At 38.5% G+C, this 26570-nt stretch overlaps 1 protein-coding gene and 1 pseudogene across 8 annotated transcripts in view; both read left to right on the top strand.

Moving 5' to 3' along the window:
* RNF24 (ring finger protein 24) overlaps positions 1 to 26570 on the top strand; it is a 167162-nt gene that overhangs the window by 55645 nt on the left and 84947 nt on the right. The window contains exon 3 of one of the 8 annotated variants that reach the window (XM_077116559.1): positions 20084 to 20198. The exons of the other annotated variants lie outside the window; for them this stretch is intronic. The gene's annotated coding sequence lies outside the window, so the exon portion shown is untranslated. The remainder of the gene's footprint in view (positions 1 to 20083; positions 20199 to 26570) is intronic. 8 annotated transcript variants of the gene reach the window in all.
* Positions 4084 to 19603, top strand: LOC143646971 (BAG family molecular chaperone regulator 2 pseudogene; annotated as a pseudogene).

A 26570-nucleotide genomic window follows, 5' to 3' on the forward strand; every position in this document is an offset into this window, starting at 1 on the left:
TTTTCATTGTTGGGAGGTTTTTGATGACTGCTTTATACTCTATACTTGATTGGTTTGTCAGGAGCTTCTGTTCCTTCTGGAGTCAATGTGGTTATTTGTGTGTTTCTAGAAAATTGTCTGTTTCATCTTTGCTGTCTAGCTTGTTGGCATACAGTTGCTCTTAGTATCCTGTTATGATCTTTTTTATTTCTGAGGGATCAGTCGAAAAGCCCACCCCCCTCATTTCTGATTTTATTCATTTGCATCTTCTCTCTTTTTCCCTTTGTTAGTCTAGCTAAGGGCTTGTCAATTTTGTTGATCTTCTCAAATAATCAACTTTTGGTTTCATTGATTCTCTTGTTTTTTGTCATTTTTCTCAATTTCATTTATCTCTACTCTAATCTTTGTTATTTCTTTCTTTCTGCTGGCTTTGATATTAGTTTGCTGTTCTTTTTCTGGTGCTTCCAGATGTGTAGTTAGGGCTTTGATTTTAGCTCTTTCTTCCTTTTTAAGGTAGGCATTTCGGATTATAAATTTCCTTTGCTGCATCCCATAAGCTGTATTCTCATTTTCATTCATCTTGAGATATTTACTGATTTCTCTTGTAATTTCTTCTTTAACCCACTGATTGTTTAAGAGTTTGTCTTTTAACGTCCGTCAATTTGTGCATTTTCCACGTCTTTACCTTTTAACTTCTAGCTTTATTCCATTATGATCAGAGAAAGTGTTTTGTATAATTTCAATCATTTTAAATTTATTGAAACCTGTTTTTTGACCCAACATGTGGTCTATGCTGTAGAATGATCCATCAGCCTTAGAGAAGAATGTATATCTTGCTGTCTTGGGGTACATTGCTCTGTATATATCTATTAGGTCTAGTTCATTTATCAAATTGTTCAAGTTCTCTATTTCCTTATTGATCCTCAGCCTAGATGTTTTATCTATTGATGTGAGTGGTGTACTGAAGTCTCCAACTATTATTGTAGATACGTCTATTTTTCCCTTCAGTTTTGCTACTGTTTGTGTCATGTATATTGAGGTACCCTAGTTAGATGCATGTGTATTTATAATTGTTATTTCTTCTTGGTGGATTGCCCCTTTTATTAATATATAATGCCCTTCTTTTCTAATAGCTTCACGTTTAAAGTCTATTTGTCTGGTATTAGTATAGCTACCCCAGCTTTTTTCTTGTTACTGTTGTGTGGAATATCTTTTTCTAGCATTTCACTTTCAACCTATGTATATCCATGGGTCTGAGGTGGGTCTCTCGTAGTCAATATATAGATGGTTCATCTATGTTTTTTATCCATTCTTCCAGTCTGTTTTGGGAAGTTTAATCTAGTAACATTCAACATTATTATGGTAACTGCAGTATTTTACTTCAACCATTTTATCTTTTGGCTTTTATGAATTCTACCTTTTTTGGGGGGGAGGTCTCTCTTTTTACCCTTTTAGTTACCTTACTAAAGGGTAAAGATTAAGTTACCTTAATCTTCATTTGTACACACTCCTTCAAGCCTTTTCCCCTGTCCTTTCCTTTCAGCCTGCAGGACCCCTTGAATATCTTGAAGGCAGTTCTCTTTTTAATGAACTCCATCAGCTTCTGCTTATCTCCCTCATAGTTGAAAGACGCTTTTTCCAGACAGAATTCTTGGTTGCTAATTTTTCTCTTTCAGTATCTTCAATACATCATACCACCGCCTTCTCATCTCCATGGTTTCTGATGAGAAATTGATACTTAGTCTTATTGGGCATCCCTTGTATGTAATGAATTGCTTTTCTCTTGTTGCTTTCAGAATTCTCTCTTTCTCTTTGGCATTGACATTCTGATTAGTATGTGTCTTGGAATAGGTCTATGTGGATTTATTTGGTTTGGGGTCCATTGTGCTTCTTGGACCTAGATATCAATGCCTTTCATAAGAGTTGGGAAGTCCTTGGCCATTATTTCCTCAAATATTCCTCCAGCCCCTTTCCCTTCTCTTCTTCTGGGATACTTACAATGCATATATTTGTATGCATTGTATTGTCAATCATTTCCTTGAGACCCAGCTCAAATTTTTCCATTTTTTCTCCATTTGTTCTTTTGCGTGTTTGAATTTGGATGCTCTTTCTTCTAGCTTGGTGATCTTTCTTTTGCCTCTTCAAATCTGATGTTGTGTGTGTCTGATGTATTTTTTTTAATATTTTTATTGAGAAATCTTCACACACATACATTCCAAACATGGACAATCAGAGTGGCTCATGATATCATCACGTAGTTGTGTATTCATCACCATAATCATTTTTTAGAATTTTTGTATCACTTCAGAAAAAGAAGTAAAAAGAAAAAAACTCATACATCCCATACACCTTACCCCTCCCTCTCATTGACCACTAGTATTTCCATCTACCTAATTAAAATAAAAAAGTATATTGCAATTCTGTCCAAGGGTGAAAGACTCCCTAGTGGGGTGGGAAATGATTCCCAGGGATGAGTCTGGCCCTGGCACTCTGGGGTCAACAATTCCATCCTGACCAAAAGAGGGATAAGAAGTGTAACTAATAAAATATGGTGGCTGAAAGAGTTCCAATAGAGTCGAGAGGCTACTCTGGAAGTAATTCTTACCGCAAGCTTCATTAGACATTGCTACCTATCATAACTTGCCAGACTGCAGCTATGCTGGTTTGAAAGGATGTATGTCCCCTAGAAAAGCCATGTTTTAATATAAATCCCATTTCATGAAGGCAGAATAATCCCTATTCAGTACAGTATGTTTGAAACTGTAATCAGATCATCTCCCTGGAGTTGTGATTTAATCAAGAGTGGTTGTTAAACTGGATTAGGTGACAACATGTCTCCACCCATTTGGGTGGGTCTTGATAAGTTTTTGGAGTCCTATAAAAGAGGAAACATTTTGGAGAATAGATTCAGAGAGATCAGAACAGAATGACATAGCCATGAGAAGCAGAGTCCACCAGCCAGTGACCTTTGGAGATGAAGAAGGAAAATGTCTCCTGGGGAGCTTCATGAAACAGGAAGCCAGGAGAAAAAGCTAGCAGGTGATGCCGTGTCCACCATGTGCCCTTCCAGATGAGAGAGGAACCCTGACCGTGTTCACCAGGTGCCTTTCCAGATGAGAGAGGAACTGTAACTGTGTTCGCCATGTGCCTTCTTACTTGAGAGAGAAACCCTGAACTTCATCGGCCTTGTTGAACCAAGGTATCTTTCCCTGGATGCTTTTGATTGGACATTTCTATAGACTTGTTATAATTGGGATATTTTCTCAGCCTTAGAACTGTAAACTAGCAACTTATTAAATTCCCCTTTTTAAAAGCCATTCTGTTTCTGGTATATTGCATTCCGGCAGCTAGCAAACTAGAACAGCAACCAAAACCATTCCAGCCAATCCTAAACAGTACTAGGGCAATATATAAGGTTCTACAAAGGTTCCATACACTAGGGTGATTTTCCAGAAGCCTAAAACCTGCAGATGGGTCCTTGGACTAGATAAGTCCTAAAACCTAGAGACCCAGACTCTCCAGAACATCAACTAGTTCCATCTCCCATCCCGTATTATTGACAACCCCTTCCAACATGAAAAAATTAGAATGGCCATAGTCCAAATACCCCTAAAGAGTGGGATAGAAAGACCAAAGGTGATAGTGGAGTCATACAGAGAAAGTAGGGTTTAACAAACAAATATGATTGCTGAGTCCTTAAATTGATATTTCTTTCAGTCCCCAGTATCTTAGAGCAGCTAGAAGTAAAAACCTAAAATTGTGGAATTGTAACCCATACCAAACTCTGAAATATGTTCTACAACTAATTGTTGTGTTATGCCTTGAAATTTATTGCTTTTTTGTATATATGTTATTTTTCACAGAAAAATAAAAAAGCTTGATTGTGATGATAAAAAAAAATTTATTCCTTCTAGCTTCCTATATTCTGGAGCAGCTAAGAAGGAAAAAATCCGAGATGATGGTGTGGTAGCCCATGACAAACTCTGGGATCTGTCCTGTAACTACTTGTTGAAGAGTGCTTTGAAAACTGTTGCTTTTTTTCTTTGCTTTACTTTGTATATATGTTATATTAATACAATAAAAAAGTTTTAAAATTGCAAAAAAAAAGAGAGAGAATAACCTCCAGGATAATCTCTCAACTCTGAAATCTCTCAGCCACTGAAACTTTAATTTGTCTCAATTCTCTCTTCCCCCTTTTGGTCAAGAAGGCGTTCTCAATCCCTTGATGCTGAATCTTGGCTTATCCCAGGATTTCTGTTCCACGTTGCCAGGGAGATTTACACCCTTGAGAGTCATGTCCCACGTAGGAGTTGGGCAGTGAGTTCACTTGCCAAATTGACTTAGAGGGAGAGGGCACATCTGAGTAATATAAGAGGTTCTTTGGGGGTGACTCTTAGGCCTAATTTTAAGTAGGCCTAGCCTTTCCTTTGCAGAAATAAGTTTAATAGGGGTGAACCCAAGGATCGAGGGCTTGGCCTGTTGATTTGGTTGTCCCCAAGGATTTTGTTGTTCCCATTACTTGCAAGAATATCAGAAATTCTCCAAATGGGGAAGTTGAATATTTCCTCCTTTCTCCTTAGTCTCCTAAGGGGAACTTTGCAAATACTTCTTTATTCACTGCCCAGATTATTCTGGGGTTCATCAGGGCATCATACTAAGCAGGACAAACCAACAAGATCTCATGCCATATTCAAGATTCCATGTATTAACGGTATTCAACTAAATTGAGCATACAAGTTAAATTAAGAAATACACTACCCAAAATATAAACTTTGCACCCAATAAACATCTCTCTTTTTCTGATGTATTTTAAAACTCATCTATTGTGACTTCCATTCACATTGGATCTGTTATTTTTCTTTGCAGTCTCTAAAATTCTTCTTTATGCTTACCCACTTTCTTCTTAATATCATGTATATCTTAGCCATCTCATTGAGTTTGAGTTGTTTGAACATCTTTGATCAGTTGTTCCAGATTCTGTATTTCCTCCGACTTTTTGATTTGCTCCTTTGACTGAGCCTTCTCTTCCTGTTTCTTAATATGACTTATTTTTTTCTATGTCTGAGCATCAGATTATCTTGGTGAGTTAATTCTGAAGGTTGAATTCTCTATGTTGTCAATGTTTTTGTTGTTGACTGATTTTGTGTTAATGTGACTTATTTTTTTCTATGTCTGGGCATCAGATTTTATTGGTGAGTTTATTCTGAAGGTTGAATTCTCTATGTTGTCAGTGTTTTTTGTTGTTGATTGATTTTGTGTTAATGTTCTTCTTGGTTCATCAGTATTACCCAACCAGAACTGGGCCAGGGTCTTACTATCTCCATAGGGCCCCAGGGAGAAGGTCAGGTAAAGATGCCTAAAGCCTTTAGTCCCACTCCCCGAGGGTTCACTCTCCTGCCCTGCTCAGCATATGGCCCTCTTTACCGCAAAACCTGTTAGATGTCTTCCTTGAGGTATGCTTTCCTCACCTGTCATAATGGTGCTCTTTGGCAACTTGTTTCCCTCAGCTCTCAGCAGGATAAGAAGCTCCCTGCCAATTCTAATGGCTTAACACTGCTGAGTGGGGTGGGTTTAAACTGCTAGTTATTCCAGCAGTTCAAATTTGCTAGCCAAAAGCTAGCACAATGCTAGGTCATTTCCCATCCTGTTTTTAGAAGAGTGGACATCTGCTGCCCATTCAGTCCAGAGCTGGTGCACACTAGCCAGAGACTAGTAACAGAAGAGCTGAATGCTTTCTGTCCCAAGAGTGAGGGATGGACACCAAGAACCAGGGTTGTGGGGGGTTACTCACATTCTCTTACCATAGCTTCTCTGTCTCTTCATCCTGTACTTGAGTGTTGTAAAGCACTCCCCTTGAACTCCAGAGCCCCAGATCCTTGTTGTGGACAGTTTCTGCCTGACTCTAGTAGTTCTTCTGGAAGAGAAGTGAGTCCAGCCTCTCCCTAATCAGTCACCCTATAATCTATCTCCCCACAAATTTTGATATGCTGTATTTTCATTTTCAATCAAGTCAGTACATTTTTTAAAAATTGCCTTTGAGATCTCACTTTTGACCTGTAGGCTATTTATAAGTACTGTTTAGTTTCCAAGTATTTGGAGATTTGCATTTTACCTTTTTGTTAATGATTTCTACTTTGATTCCATTGCATGCCAGGAACACACTGTATGATTTCAGTTTTCCAATATTTGTTGAGATTTGTTTTATGGCTCAAGATATAGTCTGTCTTTTATATGTGTTGGGGGCACTTGAAAAGAATTTATATTATGCTGTCATTAGATGGAGTGTTCCATAAATTTTTATTACTCTTGGTGTTGTTGAGTTTTTCTTTATCCTTACTAATTTTCTATTTAGTTTCTATCGATTGTTGAGAAGCGGGTGTTGAAGCTTCCAAATGTAATTGTGGATTTGTCTATTTCTCCTTTCACTTCTTCTGTTTTTGTTTAATGTATTTTGCATGTCTGTTGTTTTGTGCGCACACATTTAGGATTGTTGAGGAAGTCTTCTTGGTAGATTGAACATTTTATAATTATATAATACACCTCTCTGTTTCTGGTAATTTTATTTGCTCTGAAATGTGCTTTATCTGATATTAATAAGATCATCTCTGCCTACTTCATTCCTGAAGGTTATTTTCACAGGATTTGAAATTCTGGGTTGGCATGTCTCTTCTTTCAGCACTGAAAATATCTTGTACTGTTCCTTTTTGTTCTCTATCATTTCTGATGAGAAATCCACTGTCTTTCAAATTGTTTTTCCCCTATAGGTAAAATATACATTTCTCTCTGGTTAATTTCAAGACTTTTTTTCTGTCTTTAGTTTCTGAAATTTGACTAGGCTGTGTCTTGGTATAGATTTCTCTATATATATCCTGTTTGGAGTTTACTCAGCTTCTCAAATCTGTACATGTCTTTTGGCAAATTTGGGAGTTCACAGCCACTACTTCTTCAAGGACTTTTTCAGTTCTGCCCTCTTTCTCTTTCTAGGAATTCAAAGGCACAAATATTAAATCTTTTAGTTTAGTCCCACATGTCTCTGAGGCTCTGTTCATTTTTTTTTCCATCTGTTCCCTCTCTGCTGTTCAGAGGGGTAATTTTTATATTCTGCCTTCCATTTAACTGATGTTTTCCTCTGTTCCCTCCATTTTGTATTGAACCTATAAATTGAATTATTTTTTATTTTGGTATTGTTTTTTTCAGTTCGAAATTTTCCTTTTGTTCTTTATATCTTCTGTTTATTTGCTGAGACTTTCAATGTTCATTTGTTTCAAGCATGTTTACAATTGCTTGTTGAAGCATTTTTATGATGGCTACTCTAAAATCTTTGTCAGATTATTTTAATATCTCTCTTATCTCTGTGTTGGCATCTATTGTCTTTTTTTTTCATTCAACTTGTGATCTTCCCAGTTTTAGATATGACTAGTGATTTTCAATTGAAAGCTGGATATTTTGTGTTTTATGTTTTAAGACTCTGGAACTATTTTAAGCTATCTGTGTTAGCTGGCTTCCTCTGGCACTGCTCTGGCAAGAGAAGGAGGGGTTGCTGCCTCATTACTTCCATGAGAATAGAGAAGTTTTAGTTTGCTAAAGCTACCAGAATGCAAGACACCAAAGATGGATTGGCTTTAATAAGGGGGTTTATTTGGTTACACATTTATATCTCTTCAGAGGGAAGGCAACTAGCTTTCATGAGTTTCTCTGTTACATGGGAAGGCACATGGGATGTCTGCTTCTGGGTTCAGATGGCTTCCCCAGGGTGATTCCTTTCTGCCTCTCCAAATGTCTGGGTCTGAGCTCCAAGTGCTAAGATGAGGTATGTTGAGCAGCTGAGCTCTCTTCTCACCGCTCTCTTCTGACCACTCTCTTCTAAGCTTCCAGCTAATTAAATTAAGTGTCACTCATTGCAGAAGGCACGCCTCTAAGCCAGCTGCAGATGCAATCAGCCAAAGATGAATTTCACATGCTTATGATTTAAGTCCACAGCAACAGAACAGTGGGGCATCATCACCTGGCCAAGTTGACGCCTGAACCTAACTGTCACATCCAGGGTGTTCCCCTTAGCCTCTGTTGACATGTAGTAGGGGTATGGAGTTCCTTGTTATTGATGTTTAGGGGGGTAGGGGGCTCCTGTTCCCTACTAGACTTTCACCCATTCATCCTTGGTTGGGAAAATTAATAGTGCTAGTTACTGCTCCCCTTGTGTCTCTTGCTAACACCATGAGGGTAGAAGAGTAGCCTTGTAACTGCTGAGTAGTGTTGAAATCCTGATTCTCTACTAGACCTCCTGTTACCATTCCAGCAGGAAAGGGGAATATCACTTCACTACTGCCAGATGGGAGCAGAAGTTGAGGTTCCCCATATGTGCAGCCTCATTATCACCTGGTGGTGTGAAAGTCCTAGCTTCCTACTCAGCCTTTTTTTTTTTTTACACTGCCACAGCACAGGTCTTGGGTCTGCCATTATATCTTGTCATGTGTGGAGATGGGTCCACAGTTTTTTCTGTGGTATTTGTTGTAGAGCAGTTATTGTCTAAGTTTGTCCTGCTAAGCTACCCATTCCTCTTCCTTTGGCTGGAGCAAGAATGCCTTTGTGTTTTTTGTTTGTTTTTTGCCTTGGCCCATTGGTGTTTTTCATTTACCAGCTTCTTCAGTTCAAAGTCTAGGATATATGACACAAAAAGAAATCCCAGTGAACTCACCACCATGTTACCACATGGATTCTGAGGATCCTAGCTAGTGTGCCTTCTCCTTTATAACTTTAGTTTTTCAAACTTTGTTTTATGTAATGCCTAAGGTTTTTAGTTATGCTGAGCTGGAGAAAAAGGGAAAGTATATTATTCCATCTTTCTGGAAGTAGAAGTCTGCCTAGCTGTCTTTTTTTTTCATAGTCAATCAATTTTTTTTTCAATGCAATTTTATTGGGATATATTCCCACACCATCTAATCCGTTCAAGGTACACAATCAGTGGCTCACAGTATCATCATATAGTTGTACATTCATAACCACAATCAATTTTAGAACATTTTCATTACTCCATAAAAAGAAAAAAGAAAACCCAAAACATCCCATACCCCTTATCCCCCCTGTTGCTTTTTTTGTCTTTATTTTATTACTCATCTTCCCATACACTGAATAAAGGGAGTGTCAGCCATAAGGTTTTTATAATCACATGGTCACATGATAAACACTATATAGTTATATCATCATCATCAAAGATCAAGCCTACTGATTACAGTTCAACAATTTCACATATTTTCTTCTAGCTATTCTAATACACTAGAAACTAAAAATAAATATCAGTGTCATGATCAGTAGTCATAATCATTTGTTAAATCCTAATTCCTCAATTATACCTCCTTCTCATTTGATCATTCTCTCAATCTTCAGGGTTATTTAGGTAATAATGATTTTTACTTCTTCATGCTGGAAAGGGGTATTGACCTTATAGGGTTGAGGAATGAAACTGCTTGGTGTTTTTGGAGAGACTATACTCTGGGTTTCAGGGCTTATCTGGTATAGGAACAATCTGGAGACCTTAAGTTTCTGAAAAATAAACTTACTAAGAAAAACTTTTAAAAGTCTTAGATAGAACCCAGGATACTCTTTAGGGTTTTCAGGAATACTCTTGGTTGGGGCTTGGCATACTGAGGCAATTTGCAATATCTGGCTGAGGCTTACATAAGAGTAACTTTCAGAATGACTTCTCAACTCTATGTTAAATCTCTTAGCTACTGAAACTTTTTGTTTCATTTCTCTTCCCCCTTTTCATCAAGAAGGCTTTCTCATTCCCATGATGCTGGGGCGAGATTCATCCCTGGGATTCATGTCCCACATTGCCAGGGAGGCTTATACCCTTGGTAATCATGTCGCGTCTAAGGGGGTGGATAGTGGTTTATTTGCAGAGTTGGCTTAGAGAGAAGGGGCCACATCTGAACAACAAAAGTTCTCTAGGGGTTACTCTTAGGCATAATTATGGGTAGACTTAGCTTCACCATTTCAGAAAATGTTTCATAAGGGCAAGCCTCAAGATTGAGGTCTTATTAAATTGGGAGTCCCTAATGTTTGAAAGAATTTCAGAAATTTCCCTAGGTGGAGAAGTTTAATAGTTACATATTTTCCCCCAGTCCCTCAAGGGGACTTTGTAAATACTTTTTAATTTTCTGCCCCAAATACTCTGGAATGTATCAGGGTATTACATTAACCTGTACAAAATAAAAAGATCATATTTCCTATTCTAGTTTCCATATAATTATATGGTTTAAGTAAACTGACCAGACGGGTTAAATTAGATAGTGTGCTACATAAAATTTAAATTTTAGCCTATATAAACATCTTTTTTTTTTCATCTCACTAAGAAGTTGAGTTTTTAAAACAGACAATATCATCTTTTCCCCTGTGTGTTCTGATTTACCTTAGTCCTACCCAGGTTGGTTTGTTTCATATCTCTTATTGAAGTCTGATCTCTTTTTCAGTTTCTTTAACAGTTGCTGTATGGAGTAATGCTGACTTTCAGAGCTGTAGAACTCTAACTCTAAGTCTCAGGTGTCACACAGATACCCAAAGTTCCAGGGAACTACCTGGCTATCTTTTGATGGAGGTACTCATAGTAATCTTGATTTTCTTTTATTATTCAGTATTTAATGACAGACAACATTTCTCAATCATACTAGTGCAGTCCTTCTCAAAGTTCCAATGACTGTTTCTGCAGAAATGGAAAAGTCAGTGGTCACATTCATATGGAATTGCAAGGGGTTCCAAATAACCAAAACTTACTTCAAAGTTAAATTAATCAAGAAAATACAACCCTCACATAAGGATAGACATATACATCAATAGAATAGGACTGAGAGTTGAAAAATGAACACACACACACACACACATTGATTTTTCACCAAGGCTTCCAAGACCATTCATTCAATGAGCAATAAATAATTTCTTCAACAAGTGGTTCTGAGACAACAGGATATCCACATGCAAAAGAATGAAGCTGTACTTCTACCTCACACCATATACAAAAATTAATTCAGAATGGATCAGTGACTTAAAACCGTAAAACTCATAAGAGAAAATAGCACTCTATCTTCATGACCTTTAATTTGGCAGTGGATTCTTAGATATAAAATTAAAAACGTAACCAACAAAAGAAAAAATAGACCTCATCAAAATTAAAATCAAAGGACATATTAACAGAAAAGTTCTGTAATTCTATGTTTAACTTTTTGAGGACCCACCATACTGGTTTCCACAGCTACTGAGTCATTTTATATTTTTATCAGCAAAACACAAGTGTTCCAAGGAATAAAAAAGTATTTGCAAAGTCCCCTTGGGGGAATGGTGAGAAAGGGGGAAAATTCAACTTTTCCAAGTGGAAAATTCTTGATATTCTCGCGAGCAGTGGGGACAACCAGGGCAATGGGTTGAGCCCCTGATCTTGGGGGTTGTTCATATGAAACTTAGCCCTGCAAAGGATAGGTTAGGCCTACTTAAGGTTGGGCATGAGAGTCAACCCCAAGAGAACCTCTTTTGTTCCTTGGATGTGGTCTCTCTCTCAGCCAACACAACAAGCAAATTCACTGCCTTCCCCCTCTCTACGTGGGACATGACTCCAGGGGAGTGGACCTTCCTGGCAACATGGGACAGAAATCCTAGAATGAGCTGGGACTCAGCATCAAGGGATTAGGAAAACCTTCTCGACCAAAGAGGAAAAGAGCAAAATGAGACAAAGTAGAGTGTCGATGGCTGGGGGATTTCGGGCAGAGTCCAGAGGTTATCCTGGAGGTTGTTCTTGTGCATTGAATGGATAATCACCTTTTGGTTGGGGCATTGCAGAGAGGCTGGAGGGAACTGCCTGAAGTTGTGGAGCCATGTTCCAGTGGCCATGTTTCTTGGAGATGATTGCTTGATGGTGTAACTTTCACAGTGTGACTGTGTGATTGTGGGGGCCTTGTGTCTGATGTTTCTTTTGTCTGCCATGTGGATGGATGAGTGGAACATATAGATTGGAAGTGAATGGACAATAGGGGAACAAATGTTAAGGTAGGTTTGGTGGATTGGATATATATTGGATATATGATTTGCAAATATTTTCTCCCATTCTTTTTTTATTTCTTATTATGAATTGATGCAAATGTTCTAAGAAATTATCATGATGATGAATATACGACTGTGATGAGAAGGAAGGGAGTGTTTGTGTGGTATGTTGGTTGGTTTTATTAATAAAAATAAAAACAAAAACAAAAACATAGAGTGTTCCAAATTTTCCATATCCTCACCAATAGTTGTTATACTCCATTTTGTTTTGTTTTTTAAATCACAGCCATCCTAGTGGGTGTGAAGTGGTATCTTGTGGTTTAAATTGGCATTAACCTAATGACTATTGATGTTGAGTATCTTTTCATTTACTTATTTCCCATTTGTATATCTTCTGTGGAGAATTACTATATGACCCAGCAAGTCTACTTCTGTGTCTACCCAAAGAACTGAAAACAGATACTCAAACAAATCCTTATACAAAAACGCTCATACAGCAGCCCTTTTCACCACACCCGAAAGTTGAAATAAGGCAAATGTCCACCAATGGTTGAATGCATAATTGAATTGTTGTATATCCATATAATACAATATTATTCAGCCATAAAAAAGGAATGAAGTACTGATACGTGCTACAATGTGGATGAATCCAAAAAAAGTTATGCTAAGTGAAATAAGGCAAACACAAAAAGGTCACATATTGTATGATTCCATTTATTTAAAACATCCAGAATAGGTAAATAAATTCATAGAACAGAATGCACATTGGTGGTTGCCATGGCCTAAGGCCCAGAAAGAGGGGGGTTGAGGAGTATCTTTTTAATATGTACAAGGTTTTATTTTAGACTGATGAAAGTATTTGGAACTAGTTAACAGGTTATAGTTGTGCAGTATTGTGAATGCACTAAATGCAATGGAACTGTTCACTTTAATCAATTTAATGCTATCTTAATTTTAAAAAGAATGTATGCAGTATATACTCAAGTATGGTATGTTGAAATTCTGAAAATTACATTAAAAGGCAACACTTTTGCAATAATCATTGACTATTTTCATAAATGTACTTTTTAATAAATTATTTTTATTAAATGTTTTTAAAAATTAGGTCATTGTTGTTTAAAATGCAGGATAGACCTAAAACAGTGGTTAAAGGGAAATTTATAGCTGTAAATGTCTGTATTAGAGATGAAAAAATATTTCAGATCCATAACCTAAGCTTCTACCTTTAGAAACCAGAAAAAAGAGCAAACTAAACCCAAAGCAAGTTATAAGGCAGGAAACAATAAAGATTTAAGTGAAATCAATGGAATAAGAAACAGGAAAATCAATGAAACAAAAATTGGTTCTTTGAAAAGTTCAACAAAATTGTCAAACCTTTAGCTAGACCAGAGGTTGGCAAACTTTTTCAGTAAAGAGCCAGATAGTAAATATTTGGGACCTTGAGGGTCACAAATGGTCTCTAGCACATATTCTTAGTTTCTGTGTTCCACATGCCTTTAAAAATGTAAAAAACATTCCTAGTTTGTATGCCATATGAAAGCAGGTTGTGGACCCTAGTTAGCCAGCTCCTGGGCTAGTCTGACCAAGGAAATAGAGACTCAAATTACTAAAGTAGGAACGAAAGCAAGGAACATCATGATTGAGTATAGAAACCAAACAGGTTATTAGGGAATATTATGGACAACATTGTACCAACAAATTAGAAAATGTGAATGAAATAGACAGATTCCTAGAAAGGCAAATTACCAAAAATCTGAGTAGATGTATAACAGATAAAGAAATTGAATTAGAAATCAAAAGCCTTCCCACATAAAAAAACAGGCCAGGCCCAGATGACTTCACTGGTTAATTCTACCAAACATTGTTATAAAGAAGAAAAACATCAATTCTTCATAAACTTTTCTAGAAAATGGAGGAGGAGAGAGAATTTTCAGTTCATTCTGTGAGAGCAATATTACCCTGGTACCAAAGATAGAGATATTAAAAGAAAACTACAGCCTATATCCCTTTTGAATATAACTGCAAAACACCTCCCCAAAATGTTAAATTGAATTAAAAACTATTATAACCAAATGATATTTATACCAGGAATACAAGATTGGTTTAAAATCCAAAAACCAATTAATACAGTAGATTAATATGATAAAAATTTTCAACAAACTATGAATAAAAGGGAACTCCTCAACTTCTAAAAAAAAAAAAAAAAACACCTGGAACTCACATCATTACTTAATGGTGAAAACTGAACACTGTCCCTCTAAGATTGGTGTGCTGGTTTGAAAGGATGTATGTCCCCTAGAAAAGCCATGTTTTAATCTAAATCCCATTTCATAAAGGCAGAATAATCCCTATTCAATATTGTATGTTTGAAACTGTAATCAGATCATCTCCCTGGAGATGTGATTTAATCAAAAGTGGTTGTTAAGCTGGATTAGATGACAATGTGTCTCCACCCATTTGGGTGAGTCTTGATAAGTTTCTGGAGCCCTATAAAAGAGGAAACGTTTTGGAGAATGACGATATTCAACAGAGAGCAGAGCAGAACAACATAGCCACTAGAAGCAAAATTCCACCAGCCAGTGACCTTTGGAGATGAAGAAGGAAAATGCCTCCTGGGGAGCTTCATGAAACAGGAAGCCAGGAGAAGCTAGCAGAAGACGCCGTATTCACCATGTGCCCTTCCAAATAAGAGAGGAACCCTGACTGTGTGTACCATGTGCCTTTTCAGATGTGAGAGAAACCCTCACCCTGTTTGCCATGTGCCTTCTCACTTGAGAGAGAAACCCTGAACTTCATCGGCCTTCCTGAACCAAGATATCTTTCCCTGGATGCCTTAGATTGGACATTTCTAAGACTTGTTTTAATTGGGACATTTTCTCAGCCATAGAACTGTAAACTAGCATCTGATTAAATTCCCCTATTTAAAAGCCATTCTGTTTCTGGTGTATTGCATTCTGGCAGCTAGCAAACTAGAACAATTGGGAAAAAGGCAAAGATGCATCACTTTTCAAATTGCACAATAAGTTCTAGCCAATGGATTCAGGATGGAAAAAGAAATAAAAGGCATCCAGACTGAAAAGGAAGAAGTAAAGCTGTCTTTATTTGCTGATAACATGATCTTACATGTAGAAAATGCTAAAAAAAAAAAAAAAAAAAAAAGTCAATTTCTGCTTCTATATTACCAATGGACAATCCAAAGCTAAAGTTTTGAAAATAAAACCATTCACAATAGCATAAAAAAGAATAAAATACTTAGGAATAAATTTAACAAAAAAGTGCAGGACTTGTACAGTAAATCCTACAAAAACTGTTGAAAAAAAGCAAGAGCTAAAAAAATGGAAAAATTTTCCATATTTATTGACTGGAAGTCAACATTATTAACATGGCAATTCTTTCTAAATTTATGTAGATCCAGACCAACTTCCATCAATATCTCAGGGCTCTTTTTGCAGGAATCAAAAACTGATCCTAAAATTTATATAAAATAAAAAGATCCAGAATGTCAAAATAATCCTGAAAAAGAACAAAGTTGGATTTGTTCGATTTCTTGATTTCACAACTTACTACAAGGCTACAGTAATCAAGACAATGTGATATGGGCCTAAGGATAGACATATAGATCAATGGAATAGACGTAAGAATCCAGAGATAAATTCTTATATTTGTGGGCAGTTGATTTTTGATAAAGGCCAATTCTCTCGGGAAAGGTAGTCCTTTCAACAAATAGTGCTGAGACATACAGACATCTATATGCAAACCAATAAATTTAGACTTTTACCTTAAAAAAAGAATAAATAGGTCAAAGACTTATATAGCTGCCCCACATGGTAATGTTGACGCCTGTGGCCTTGGGAACACTCTACTCACTGCTGCCTGGGGCCGGTGACCACTTGACTGCCTTTCCTCCAAAGCTCGGATGACTCAGGCAATGATCAACAAAAACCAACAAGGGCCGCTTCTGCTATTCCTCCATGGCCCTCCCCTCCAGCCACCTCCTGGAGAGCCTCGATCAGCTGGAGCTCAGGGTTGAAGCTTTGAGAGGAGGAACTGCTATTGAGCAAGAGAAAGAAATCCTCTAGGAGATGATCTACAGTATCCAAAATAGCCAGGATATAGACAGATCAGCAATAGAGAAAGAGAGGAGTTTAATCTAACTGCAAATTGTTTCACCATTGAAGTTTCAGTAGAAACAATTAGAAGCACCCAACAGTAACAATCTCTAAAGCATGCCACCAGGATTATTGATGAGTGGTCAGTAAGTTTCTGGATGATCTGGGAAATGACAAGAATCATTTAATGTTGCTGTACAGTACATGTTCATCTAAGGTACCACCTTGGCCAGTTGATCAGAAATTTCAATCCATAATAATTGGTTGTGCTCTTGAAGTTCAGAAGAAAAGTATGAGAAGATTGGAGTCTCTACTTAGAAATACTGAAAACTCTGATAAGGCCATCAAGCTGTTAAAGCGTTCTAAAGGAGCTGGTTCCGCAACTCTGCAACAAAATGCTGAAAGCAGATTTAATTAATTTTCAATCCTAACAAATAATGGTGTAAAATTACAAAATACTATTTTAAGTGATAATTAGTTCTTTATGTTCGACATAATCACTTGTTTGATAGGGAAAGTTGTTTCAGATGAGGAAAATATTCCAAGGTCATGAGGTAAACGGAGCCCTGCTGACACTCAAATCAGCCAAGTCCTGTTCCAGTTTTGGGGCTTTCATCACAGAAAGAATTCAGGGACAAGAAGGGCAAGTAGTAGAAAGTAGTAAAGTCTATTAGAGAAAGAGTACACATTAAAGAAATTAATGCAGATGTGCCCAAGGTACAGACATGCTTCGAGTAGAGTGAGTTAGCATGTTATATGGAGAGGCTTTTTCAGTGATTTTCCATCTTGACCTTTGAAAACTAGGTATCTTCTTTGTTCCAGGAGGAGATAATTATTGATGCTTGTGGAGTTCTGTCATGTAGCCAGAATTTGTCTTTGGGGAGATATTCAAATGTCTTTATGATCCAGTGTTTCTCATCATTAACTAAGAGTCAGCTTCAGGCCCATGATTTTAAAAGCTTTTATGATTTGGGGAGGTTTCAAGGCTTTAGGGGAAATTTTTAATCCATGAAGTTTGCTGCTGTGCATTAACTGTTTTGGAGTTGGATAAAAAACCAGGGACCACAGCCTTGATGCCCTATTCTGTCCTGCTTCAATTTCCCCCTGAGAGAGTTGAGCACTCTTATCCTTAAGGGGAAGCTGAAGGTCGAAGGTCCAACTTCTGAAATTTCTTCTTGCTGTTTTGTGGCAGTAAAACACCCTACCTGCCAGGGTGTAAAACTCACTCTACTCTAGTAGGGTGGGGATAGAATGGTCCTGGTCCAGAATACTTTGATATTCGTGGATGAGCATGAGTTTAGTGTGGAATGCTTGCAGTGTGTTGGAAACAGATTTAACAAGCAGGTTAAATATGCATGGATCAAACATAAGAATGAGATAAAAAGGAGTTAAAGGACCTAGAAAAGGGAGGAGCCAAGTAGTTAAATTAGATAGATGTGGAAAAGGATTCCAGTCACTTCCACCATTGTTTCGAATTTGTTGGGATTGTTCCCAAAGATCCTGTGTGTTTACTTGAATTTCATCTGAGTGGTTGACATAAAAGCAGCACTCTTCTTGTAAGAAGAGACAAGTTCCCTCTTAGGCTGCAGTGAGTGTATCCAAGGCTTGCCACTGCCAGAGATTTTATTTGGGTCCAGAGGAAGCCTGGAGTTCATGTGGTAGATTCTACACTATTTGTGAGCTCTAAGGAGAGCTTGTGGTGGGGTTGTTGGCTCCTACACCGAGTCCAGTGGCTGTGAGCATGGTGCCCAGTAAAAGAGGGATTTGCCTATATCTGCTTTCCGGGCATGAAAGTGTATTTTGGAAAGACTCTTTGAATGGCAGTTATAGGTGGAAGAGGGGGTAATGATGCTTTAGGGTGCACATAAAAAAGAATTACAGGCAGCTTTCTATGTTGCCAGGTCATATTAATGAAAGGACCTGACATTATGGAGCTTACTTTACAGCACTCTTCCTGTTGAGTAGTGGTTTTTAGGGAAAACTTGGGGTTTGGCCTACTTGGGCAAAAGAGGGTTTTGTCCCCACAGTTAATTAAGGATTGGTTTAAGAAAATAGCTGCTGTTTCATCTAACTTAGGAATGAGGAAATAGTTGGGGTTGTGGCAGGAAACAGGTTTTCCTGTTCAAGGGGGTTCCCTTGGGCTTGGTTTTTGGGGCTTGTGGCTCTTACCTTGAGGTCCTAAGTTTGTCCATTTGGTGGACATTAATTATGGATTTGCACAAATTAGGTGGTATTTTTCCTAAGTATAGACCTTTGGTGGAGTTTAACTTGGTGCAAAAAGGGAAAGTGGTATTGGGGGCTATTGTTACTTCAGAGTGTAAAACACCTGTTGTAAGTTGATGAGTTTTAAATTGGCCTAAAAGGTAGAAGAATACTCCTGGGAAGAAGTCTAGGATGTGTCATGTTAAAAAAAATCCCTAACAAAACCTCTCTGTATAACATGCTAACCCACTCTACTCAGAGCTTTGTCTACCTTGAGTTTGTCCACATTAATTTTTTTAACGTACACTTTCTCTCTTCTTAATAAACTTTATTATTTAATCCTACTGGCCCTCTCCCATCTCTGAATTCTTTCCGCGATGAGATCCCTGAACCTGGAATGGGGCTCACCTGACTGGTGTCAGCAGGACTCTAGTTCCAATGAATTTTGTGACTATCACAATTACAAATGTAAAAATGTATTTATTTGCAATTCTAGTTTTTATATTGAGTTCATGCCTTGTACAAATATCTAGCACCAAATATGTATTTTTATATTATTGTGTAGATGAATACTTAGTTTGTTGGGGCGGGGGGGGATCAGTTCTCCATTAGAAGCAAAATGCTTCACTGCTCTTTCCTCTGCTTTGCCTGGCATGGAAACAAATAGCACATGGGGTATTTAGTTGACTAGAAATTCTTTACCTTACTTAGCACACACAGTGCATGTACTGTTAGTAAAACACTGTATTTGGAGAATGTATTAGGGTTCTCCAGAGAAACAGAATCAACAGGAAATATCCATAAATATAAAATTTATAAAAATGTCTCACGTAACCATGGGAACATAGAGTCCAAAATCCATAGGGCAGGCTGTGAAGCTGATGACTCTGATGGAAAGTCTGGACGAACTCCAACAGGAGAGCTTGCTCGCCAAAGCAGGAAGAGAAGAGAGGCTGTATGTTCTGAATCCTCCTTAAAAGCCGTCCATTGATTAGATTAAACATGGCTCATTGCAGAAGGCACTCTCCTTGGCTGATTACAAATGGAATCAGCTGTGGAGGCAGCCGACATGATCATGATTTGATTCTTTGAAATGTCCTGATAGCAACAGACAGGCCAGCACTTGCCCAACCAGACAAACAGGTACCACCACCTGGCCAAGTTGACACATGAACCTGACCATGACAAGGTATAAAAAAATTGCAAAACAAGATGCTTTTGATATGTCTTTAATGCAACAAAAAATTGGGGGACATCTGTATCAAATTTTTTTTATCTTAAAAGATATATGTCTTCTCCCCTCTTTGTTCGCCGGCCCGGCGCGCGGCGCCCATGCCCCGCAGCAGCCAGCCCACCCGCCCCCCTCTCCCCTCTTTGTCCACCGGCCCGGCGCGCGGTGCCCACGCCTCGCAGCAGCCGGCCCGCCCGCCCCCCTCTCCCCTCTTTGTCCTCCGGCCCGGCGCGCGGCGCCCACGCCTCGCAGCAGCCGGCCCGCCCGCCCCCCTCTCCCCTCTTTGTCCACCGGCCCGGCGCGCGGTGCCCACGCCTCGCAGCAGCCGGCCCGCCCGCCCCCCTCTCCCCTCTTTGTCCGCCGGCCCGGTGTACGGCGCCCACGCCCCGCAGCAGCCGGCCCGCCCGCCCTCCTCTCCCCTCTTCCCCCTCCTGCTCCAGCGGCTCTCCAACCACCACGGTGCCCTCTTCCGCCTTCACTGGCTCCTCCGCCACCGGCCTCGACAGCCTTTCCACCCTCACCTTTCCTCCTCCAGAACAGCTACTGGGGGAGTGGAGACAATACAGAGCAACTCCCGGAGCCACGACGGAGATCAAAGGGACGGCATACCCCATCCTGGAACGGCTGACTGTCTGGGAGAACCAGCTCCGGTGAGATCACCGAGGGGCGCGGGCTTTCCCGGGAAGGACGGCAAGCGGCCAGAGTCCCTCCCTTCCTCCTTCCCAGGCCAGCTGGCAGAATTGGGCAGGCGGTCCCCTTGGGCCGTGGCAGCTGGTGCCCCCACCACGCGAGGCCCCCCGGACCAACTGAGAGAGTTGGGTCGGAAATCCCCAGACTGCGGAGAACGGTGACTGGGGGGTCCCTTCCAAACACGTGACTCCCCAGTCCGCCTGGGAACAGTGCACTCTCCCGGGCTGCGACAGCTGGCGCCCTCCCACCACGCTTGGCGCCCCGGGCCGACTAGGAAATTCGGTTGGGCGCTCTCCCGTGCTGCGGCGGCCGGTGACCCTCCCCGCGTTCGGACCCCCGGGCCGGCTGGCACTTTTCCAAGATGCTTCAGCTGCCGAACCTCCCCTACGGCGAGAGTTTTCCAGAGTTAAAGGACCCACAGCAACTTTCACGGTGGAACCCGTAAACAAACGTGTGCCATGAGCGCCACCTACTGGGCAGGATAAGAAAAACAGAACCCAGAGATTTCACAGAAAAATCTTTCAACCTGTGGGGTCCAACACCCAGGGAAATCTGACTAAATGCCCAGATGCCAGCAGAAGATAACGGATCACGCTCAGAAAATTGAAAATATGGCCCAGTCAAAGGAACAAACCAATAGTTCAAATGAGATACAGGAGCTGAAACAACTAATGCTGAATATACGAACAGAAATGGAAAACCTCTTCAAAAACGAAATCGATAAATTGAGGGAGGACATGAAGAAGACATGGGCTGATCAAAAAGAAGAAATAGAAAAACTGAAAAAACAAATCACAGAGCTTATGGAAGTGAAGGATAAAGTAGAAAAGATGGAAAAAACAACGGATACCTACAATGATAGATTTAAAGAGACAGAAGATAGAATTAGTGATTTGGAGGATGGAACATCTGAATTCCAAAAAGAAACAGAAACTATCCGGAAAAGAATGGAAAAATTTGAACAGGATATCAGGGAACTCAAGGACAATGTGAACCGCACAAATATACGTGTTGTGGGTGTCCCAGAAAGAGAAGAGAAGGGAAAAGGAGGAGAAAAACTAATGGAAGAAATTATCACTGAAAATTTCCCAACTCTTATGAAAGACCTAAAATTACAGATCCAAGAAGTGCAGCGCATCCCAAAGAGATTAGACCCAAATAGGCGTTCCCCAAGACACTTACTAGTTAGAATGTCAGAGGTCAAAGAGAAAGAGAGGATCTTGAAAGCAGCGAGAGAGAAGCAATCCATCATATACAAGGGAAACCCAATAAGATTATGTGTAGATCTCTCAGCAGAAACCATGGAAGCTAGAAGACAGCGAGATGATATATTTAAGTTACTAAAAGAGAAAAACTGCCAACCAAGATTCCTATATCCAGCAAAATTGTCCTTCAAAAATGAGGGAGAAATTAAAACATTCTCAGACAAAAAGTCACTGAGAGAATTTGTGACCAAGAGACCAGTTCTGCAAGAAATACTAAAGGGAGCACTAGAGTCAGATACAAAAAGACAGAGGAGAGAGGAATGGAGAAGAGTGTAGAAAGAAGGAAAGTCAGATATGATATAGATAATACAAAAGGCAAAATGGTAGAGGAAAATATTATCCAAACAGTAATAACTCTAAATGTTAATGGACTGAATTCCCCAATCAAAAGACATAGACTGGCAGAATGGATTAAAAAAACAGGATCCTTCTATATGCTGTCTACAGGAAACACATCTTAGACCCAAAGATAAACATAGGTTGAAAGTGAAAGGTTGGGAAAAGATATTTCATGCAAATAACAACCAGAAAAGAGCAGGAGTAGCTATACTAATATCCAACAAATTAGACTTCAAATGTAAAACAGTTAAAAGAGACAAAGAAGGACACTATATACTAATAAAAGGAACAATTAAACAAGAAGACATAACAATCATAAATATTTACGCACCGAACCAGAATGCCCCAAAATACGTGAGGAATACACTGCAAACACTGAAAAGGGAAATAGACACATATACCATAATAGTTGGAGACTTCAATTCACCACTCTCATCAATGGACAGAACATCTAGACAGAGGATCAATAAAGAAATAGAGAATCTGAATATTACTATAAATGAGCTAGACTTAACAGACATTTATAGGACATTACATCCCACAACAGCAGGATACACCTTTTTTTCAAGTGCTCATGGATCATTCTCAAAGATAGGCCATATGCTGGGTCACAAAGCAAGTCTTAACAAATATAAAAAGATTGAAATCATACACAACACTTTCTTGGATCATAAAGGAATGAAGTTGGAAATCAATAATAGGCGGAGTGCCAGAAAATTCACAAATACATGGAGGCTCAACAACACACTCTTAAACAACGAGTGCGTCAAAGAAGAAATTGCAAGAGAAATTAGTAAATACCTAGAGGCGAATGAAAATGAAAACACAACATATCAAAACTTATGGGACGCAGCAAAGGCAGTGCTAAGAGGGAAATTTATTGCCCTAAATGCCTTTATCAGAAAAGAAGAAAAGGCAAAAATGCAGGAATTAACTGTCCACTTGGAAGAACTGGAGAAAGAACAGCAAAGTAATCCCAAAGCAAGCAAAAGGAAAGAAATAACAAAGATTAGAGCAGAAATAAATGAAATTGAAAACATGAAAACAATAGAGAAAATCAATAAGACCAGAAGTTGGTTCTATGAGAAAATCAATAAGATTCATGGGCCCTTAGCACGATTGACAAAAAGAAGAAGAGAGAGGACGCAAATAAATAAGATCAGAAATGGAAGAGGAGACATAACTACTGACCTCACAGAAATAAAGAAGGTAATAACAGGATACTATGAGCAACTTTACGCTAATAAATACAACAATTTAGATGAAATGGATGGGTTCCTGGAAAGACATGAACAACCAACTTTGACTCAAGAAGAAATAGATGACCTCAACAAACCAATCACAAGTAAAGAGATTGAATTAGTCATTCAAAAGCTCCCTAAAAAGAAAAGTCCAGGACCAGACGGCTTCACATGTGAATTCTATCAAACATTCCAGAAAGAATTAGTACCAACTCTCCTCAAACTCTTCAAAATAATCGAAGTGGAGGGAAAACTACCTAATTCATTCTATGAAGCCAACATCACCCTCATACCAAAACCAGGCAAAGATATTACAAAAAAAGAAAACTACAGACCAATCTCTCTAATGAATATAGATGCAAAAATCCTCAATAAAATTCTAGCAAATCGTATCCAACAACACATTAAAAGAATTATACATCATGGACAGCACAATAATACCTAACTGTAAAGTAATCATGTTAAAACACTGAATGAAGCTGCATCTGAGCTATAGGTTTTTGTTTTGTTTTGTTTTGTTTTGTTTTGATTTTACTATTATTACTTTTATTTTTTTCTCTATATTAACATTCTATATCTTTTTCGGTTATGTTGCTAGTTCTTCTAAACCAATGCAAATGTACTAAGAAATGATGATCATGCATCTATGTGATGATGTTAAGAATTAATGATTGCATGTGTAGAATGGTATGATCTCTAAATGTTGGGTTAATTTCTTTTTTTCCGTTAATTAAAAAAAAAAAAAAAGAGAAGGGATAATTGGAGATGAAGGGATACAGACTGTACAACGGGACTGGATATAAAAACTCAGAAATGGACAGCACAATACCACCCAATTGTAATGCAATTATGTTAAAACACTGAATGAAGCTGCATGTGAGGTATAGGTTTTTTGTTTTTGTTTTTTTTGTTTTTTTTTCTTTCTATTATTGTTTTAATTCTTATTCTGTTGTCTTTTTATTTCTTTTTCTAAATCGATGCAAATGTACTAAGAAATGATGAATATGCAACTATGTGATGTTATTAAGAATTACTGATTGTACATGTAGATTGGAATGATTTCTAATTGTTTTGTTAATTCTTTTTTTAATTAATAAAAAAAAAAAAAGTTAATGCCCACAAAAAAAAAAAGAATTATACATTATGACCAAGTAGGATTCATCCCAGGTATGCAAGGATGGTTCAACATAAGAAAATCAATTAATGTAATACACCACATCAACAAATCAAAGCAGAAAAATCACATGATCATCTCAATTGATGCAGAGAAGGCATTTGACAAGATTCAACATCCTTTCCTGTTGAAAACACTTCAAAAGATAGGAATACAAGGGAACTTCCTTAAAATGATAGAGGGAATATATGAAAAACCCACAGCTAATATCATCCTCAATGGGGAAATATTGAAAACTTTCCCCCTAAGATCAGGAACAAGACAAGGATGTCCACTATCACCACTATTATTCAACATTGTGTTGGAAGTTCTAGCCAAAGCAATTAGACAAGAAAAAGAAATACAAGGCATCAAAATTGGAAAGGAAGAAGTAAAACTATCACTGTTTGCAGATGATATGATACTATACGTAGAAAACCCAGAAAAATCCACAACAAAATTACTAGAGCTAATAAATGAGTACAGCAAAGTAGCAGGCTACAAGATCAACATTCAAAAATCTGTAGCTTTTCTATACACTAGTGATGAACAAGCTGAGGCGGAAATCAAGAAACAAATCCCATTTACAATCGCAACTAAAAGAATAAAATACCTAGGAATAAATTTAACCAAAGAGACAAAAAACCTATATAAAGAAAACTACAAAAAACTGCTAAAAGAAATCACAGAAGACCTAAATAGATGGAAGGGCATACCGTGTTCATGGATTGGAAGACTAAATATAATTAAGATGTCAATCCTACCTAAACTGATCTTCAGATTCAATGCAATACCAATCAAAATCCCAACAACTTATTTTTCAGAAATAGAAAAACCAATAAGCAAATTTATCTGGAAGGGCAGGGTGCCCCGAATTGCTAAAAACATCTTGAGGAAAAAAAATGAAGCTGGAGGTCTCGCGATGCCGGACTTTAAGGCATATTATGAAGCCACAGTGGTCAAAACAGCATGGTATTGGCATAAAGATAGATATATCAACCAGTGGAATCGAATAGAGTGCTCAGATATAGACCCTCTCATCTATGGACATTTGATCTTTGATAAGGCAGTCAAGCCAACTCACCTGGGACAGAACAGTCTCTTCAATAAATGATGCCTAGAGAACTGGATATCCATATGTAAAAGAATGAAAGAAGACCCGTATCTCACACCTTATACAAAAGTTAACTCAGAATGGGTCAAAGATCTAAACATTAGGTCTAAGACCATAAAACAGTTAGAGGAAAATGTAGGGAGATATCTTATGAATCTCACAACTGGAGGCGGTTTTATGGACTTTAAACCTAAAGCAAGAGCACTGAAGAAAGAAAGAAAGAAATGGGAGCTCCTCAGAATTAAACATTTTTGTGCATCAAAGAACTTCATCAAGAAAGTAGAAAGACAGCCTACACAATGGGAGATAATATTTGGAAATGACATATCAGATAAAGGTCTAGCATCCAGAATTTATAAGGAGATTGTTCAACTCAACAACAAAAAGACAGCCAACCCAATTACAAAATGGGAAAAAGACTTGAACAGACACCTACCGGAAGAGGAAATACGGATGGCCAAGAAGCACATGAAGAGATGCTCAATGTCCCTGGCCATTAGAGAAATGCAAATCAAAACCACAATGAGATATCATCTCACACCCACCAGAATGGCCATTATCAACAAAACAGAAAATGGCAAGTGCTGGAGAGGATGCGAAGAAAGAGGCACACTTATCCACTGTTGGTGGGAATGTCAAAGGGTGCAACCACTGTGGAAGGCAGTTTGGCGGTTCCTCAAAAAGCTGAATATAGAATTGCCATACGACCCAGCAATACCATTGCTAGGTATCTACTCAAAGGACTTAAGGGCAAAGACACAAACGGACATTTGCACACCAATGTTTATAGCAGCGTTATCTACAATTGCAAAGAGATGGAAACAGCCAAAATGTCCATCAACAGAAGAATGGCTAAACAAACTGTGGTATATACATACGATGGAATATTATGCAGCTTTAAGACAAGATAAACTTATGAAGCATGTAATAACATGGATGGACCTAGAGAATATTATGCTGAGTGAGTCCAGCCAAAAACTAAAGGACAAATACTGTATGGTCCCACTGATGTGAACGGACATTCGAGAATAAACTTGAAATATGTCATTGGTAACAGAGTCCAGCAGTAGTTAGAAACAGGGTAAGATAATGGGTAATTGAAGCTGAAGGGATACAGACTGTGCAACAGGACTAGATATAAAAACTCAAAAATGGACAGCACAATAATACCTAATTGTAAAGTAATCATGTTAAAACACTGAATGAAGCTGCATCTGAGC

This window comes from Tamandua tetradactyla, chromosome 1 (genome assembly GCF_023851605.1).
Source record: "Tamandua tetradactyla isolate mTamTet1 chromosome 1, mTamTet1.pri, whole genome shotgun sequence".
Classification (NCBI taxonomy): Eukaryota; Metazoa; Chordata; class Mammalia; order Pilosa; family Myrmecophagidae; genus Tamandua; species Tamandua tetradactyla.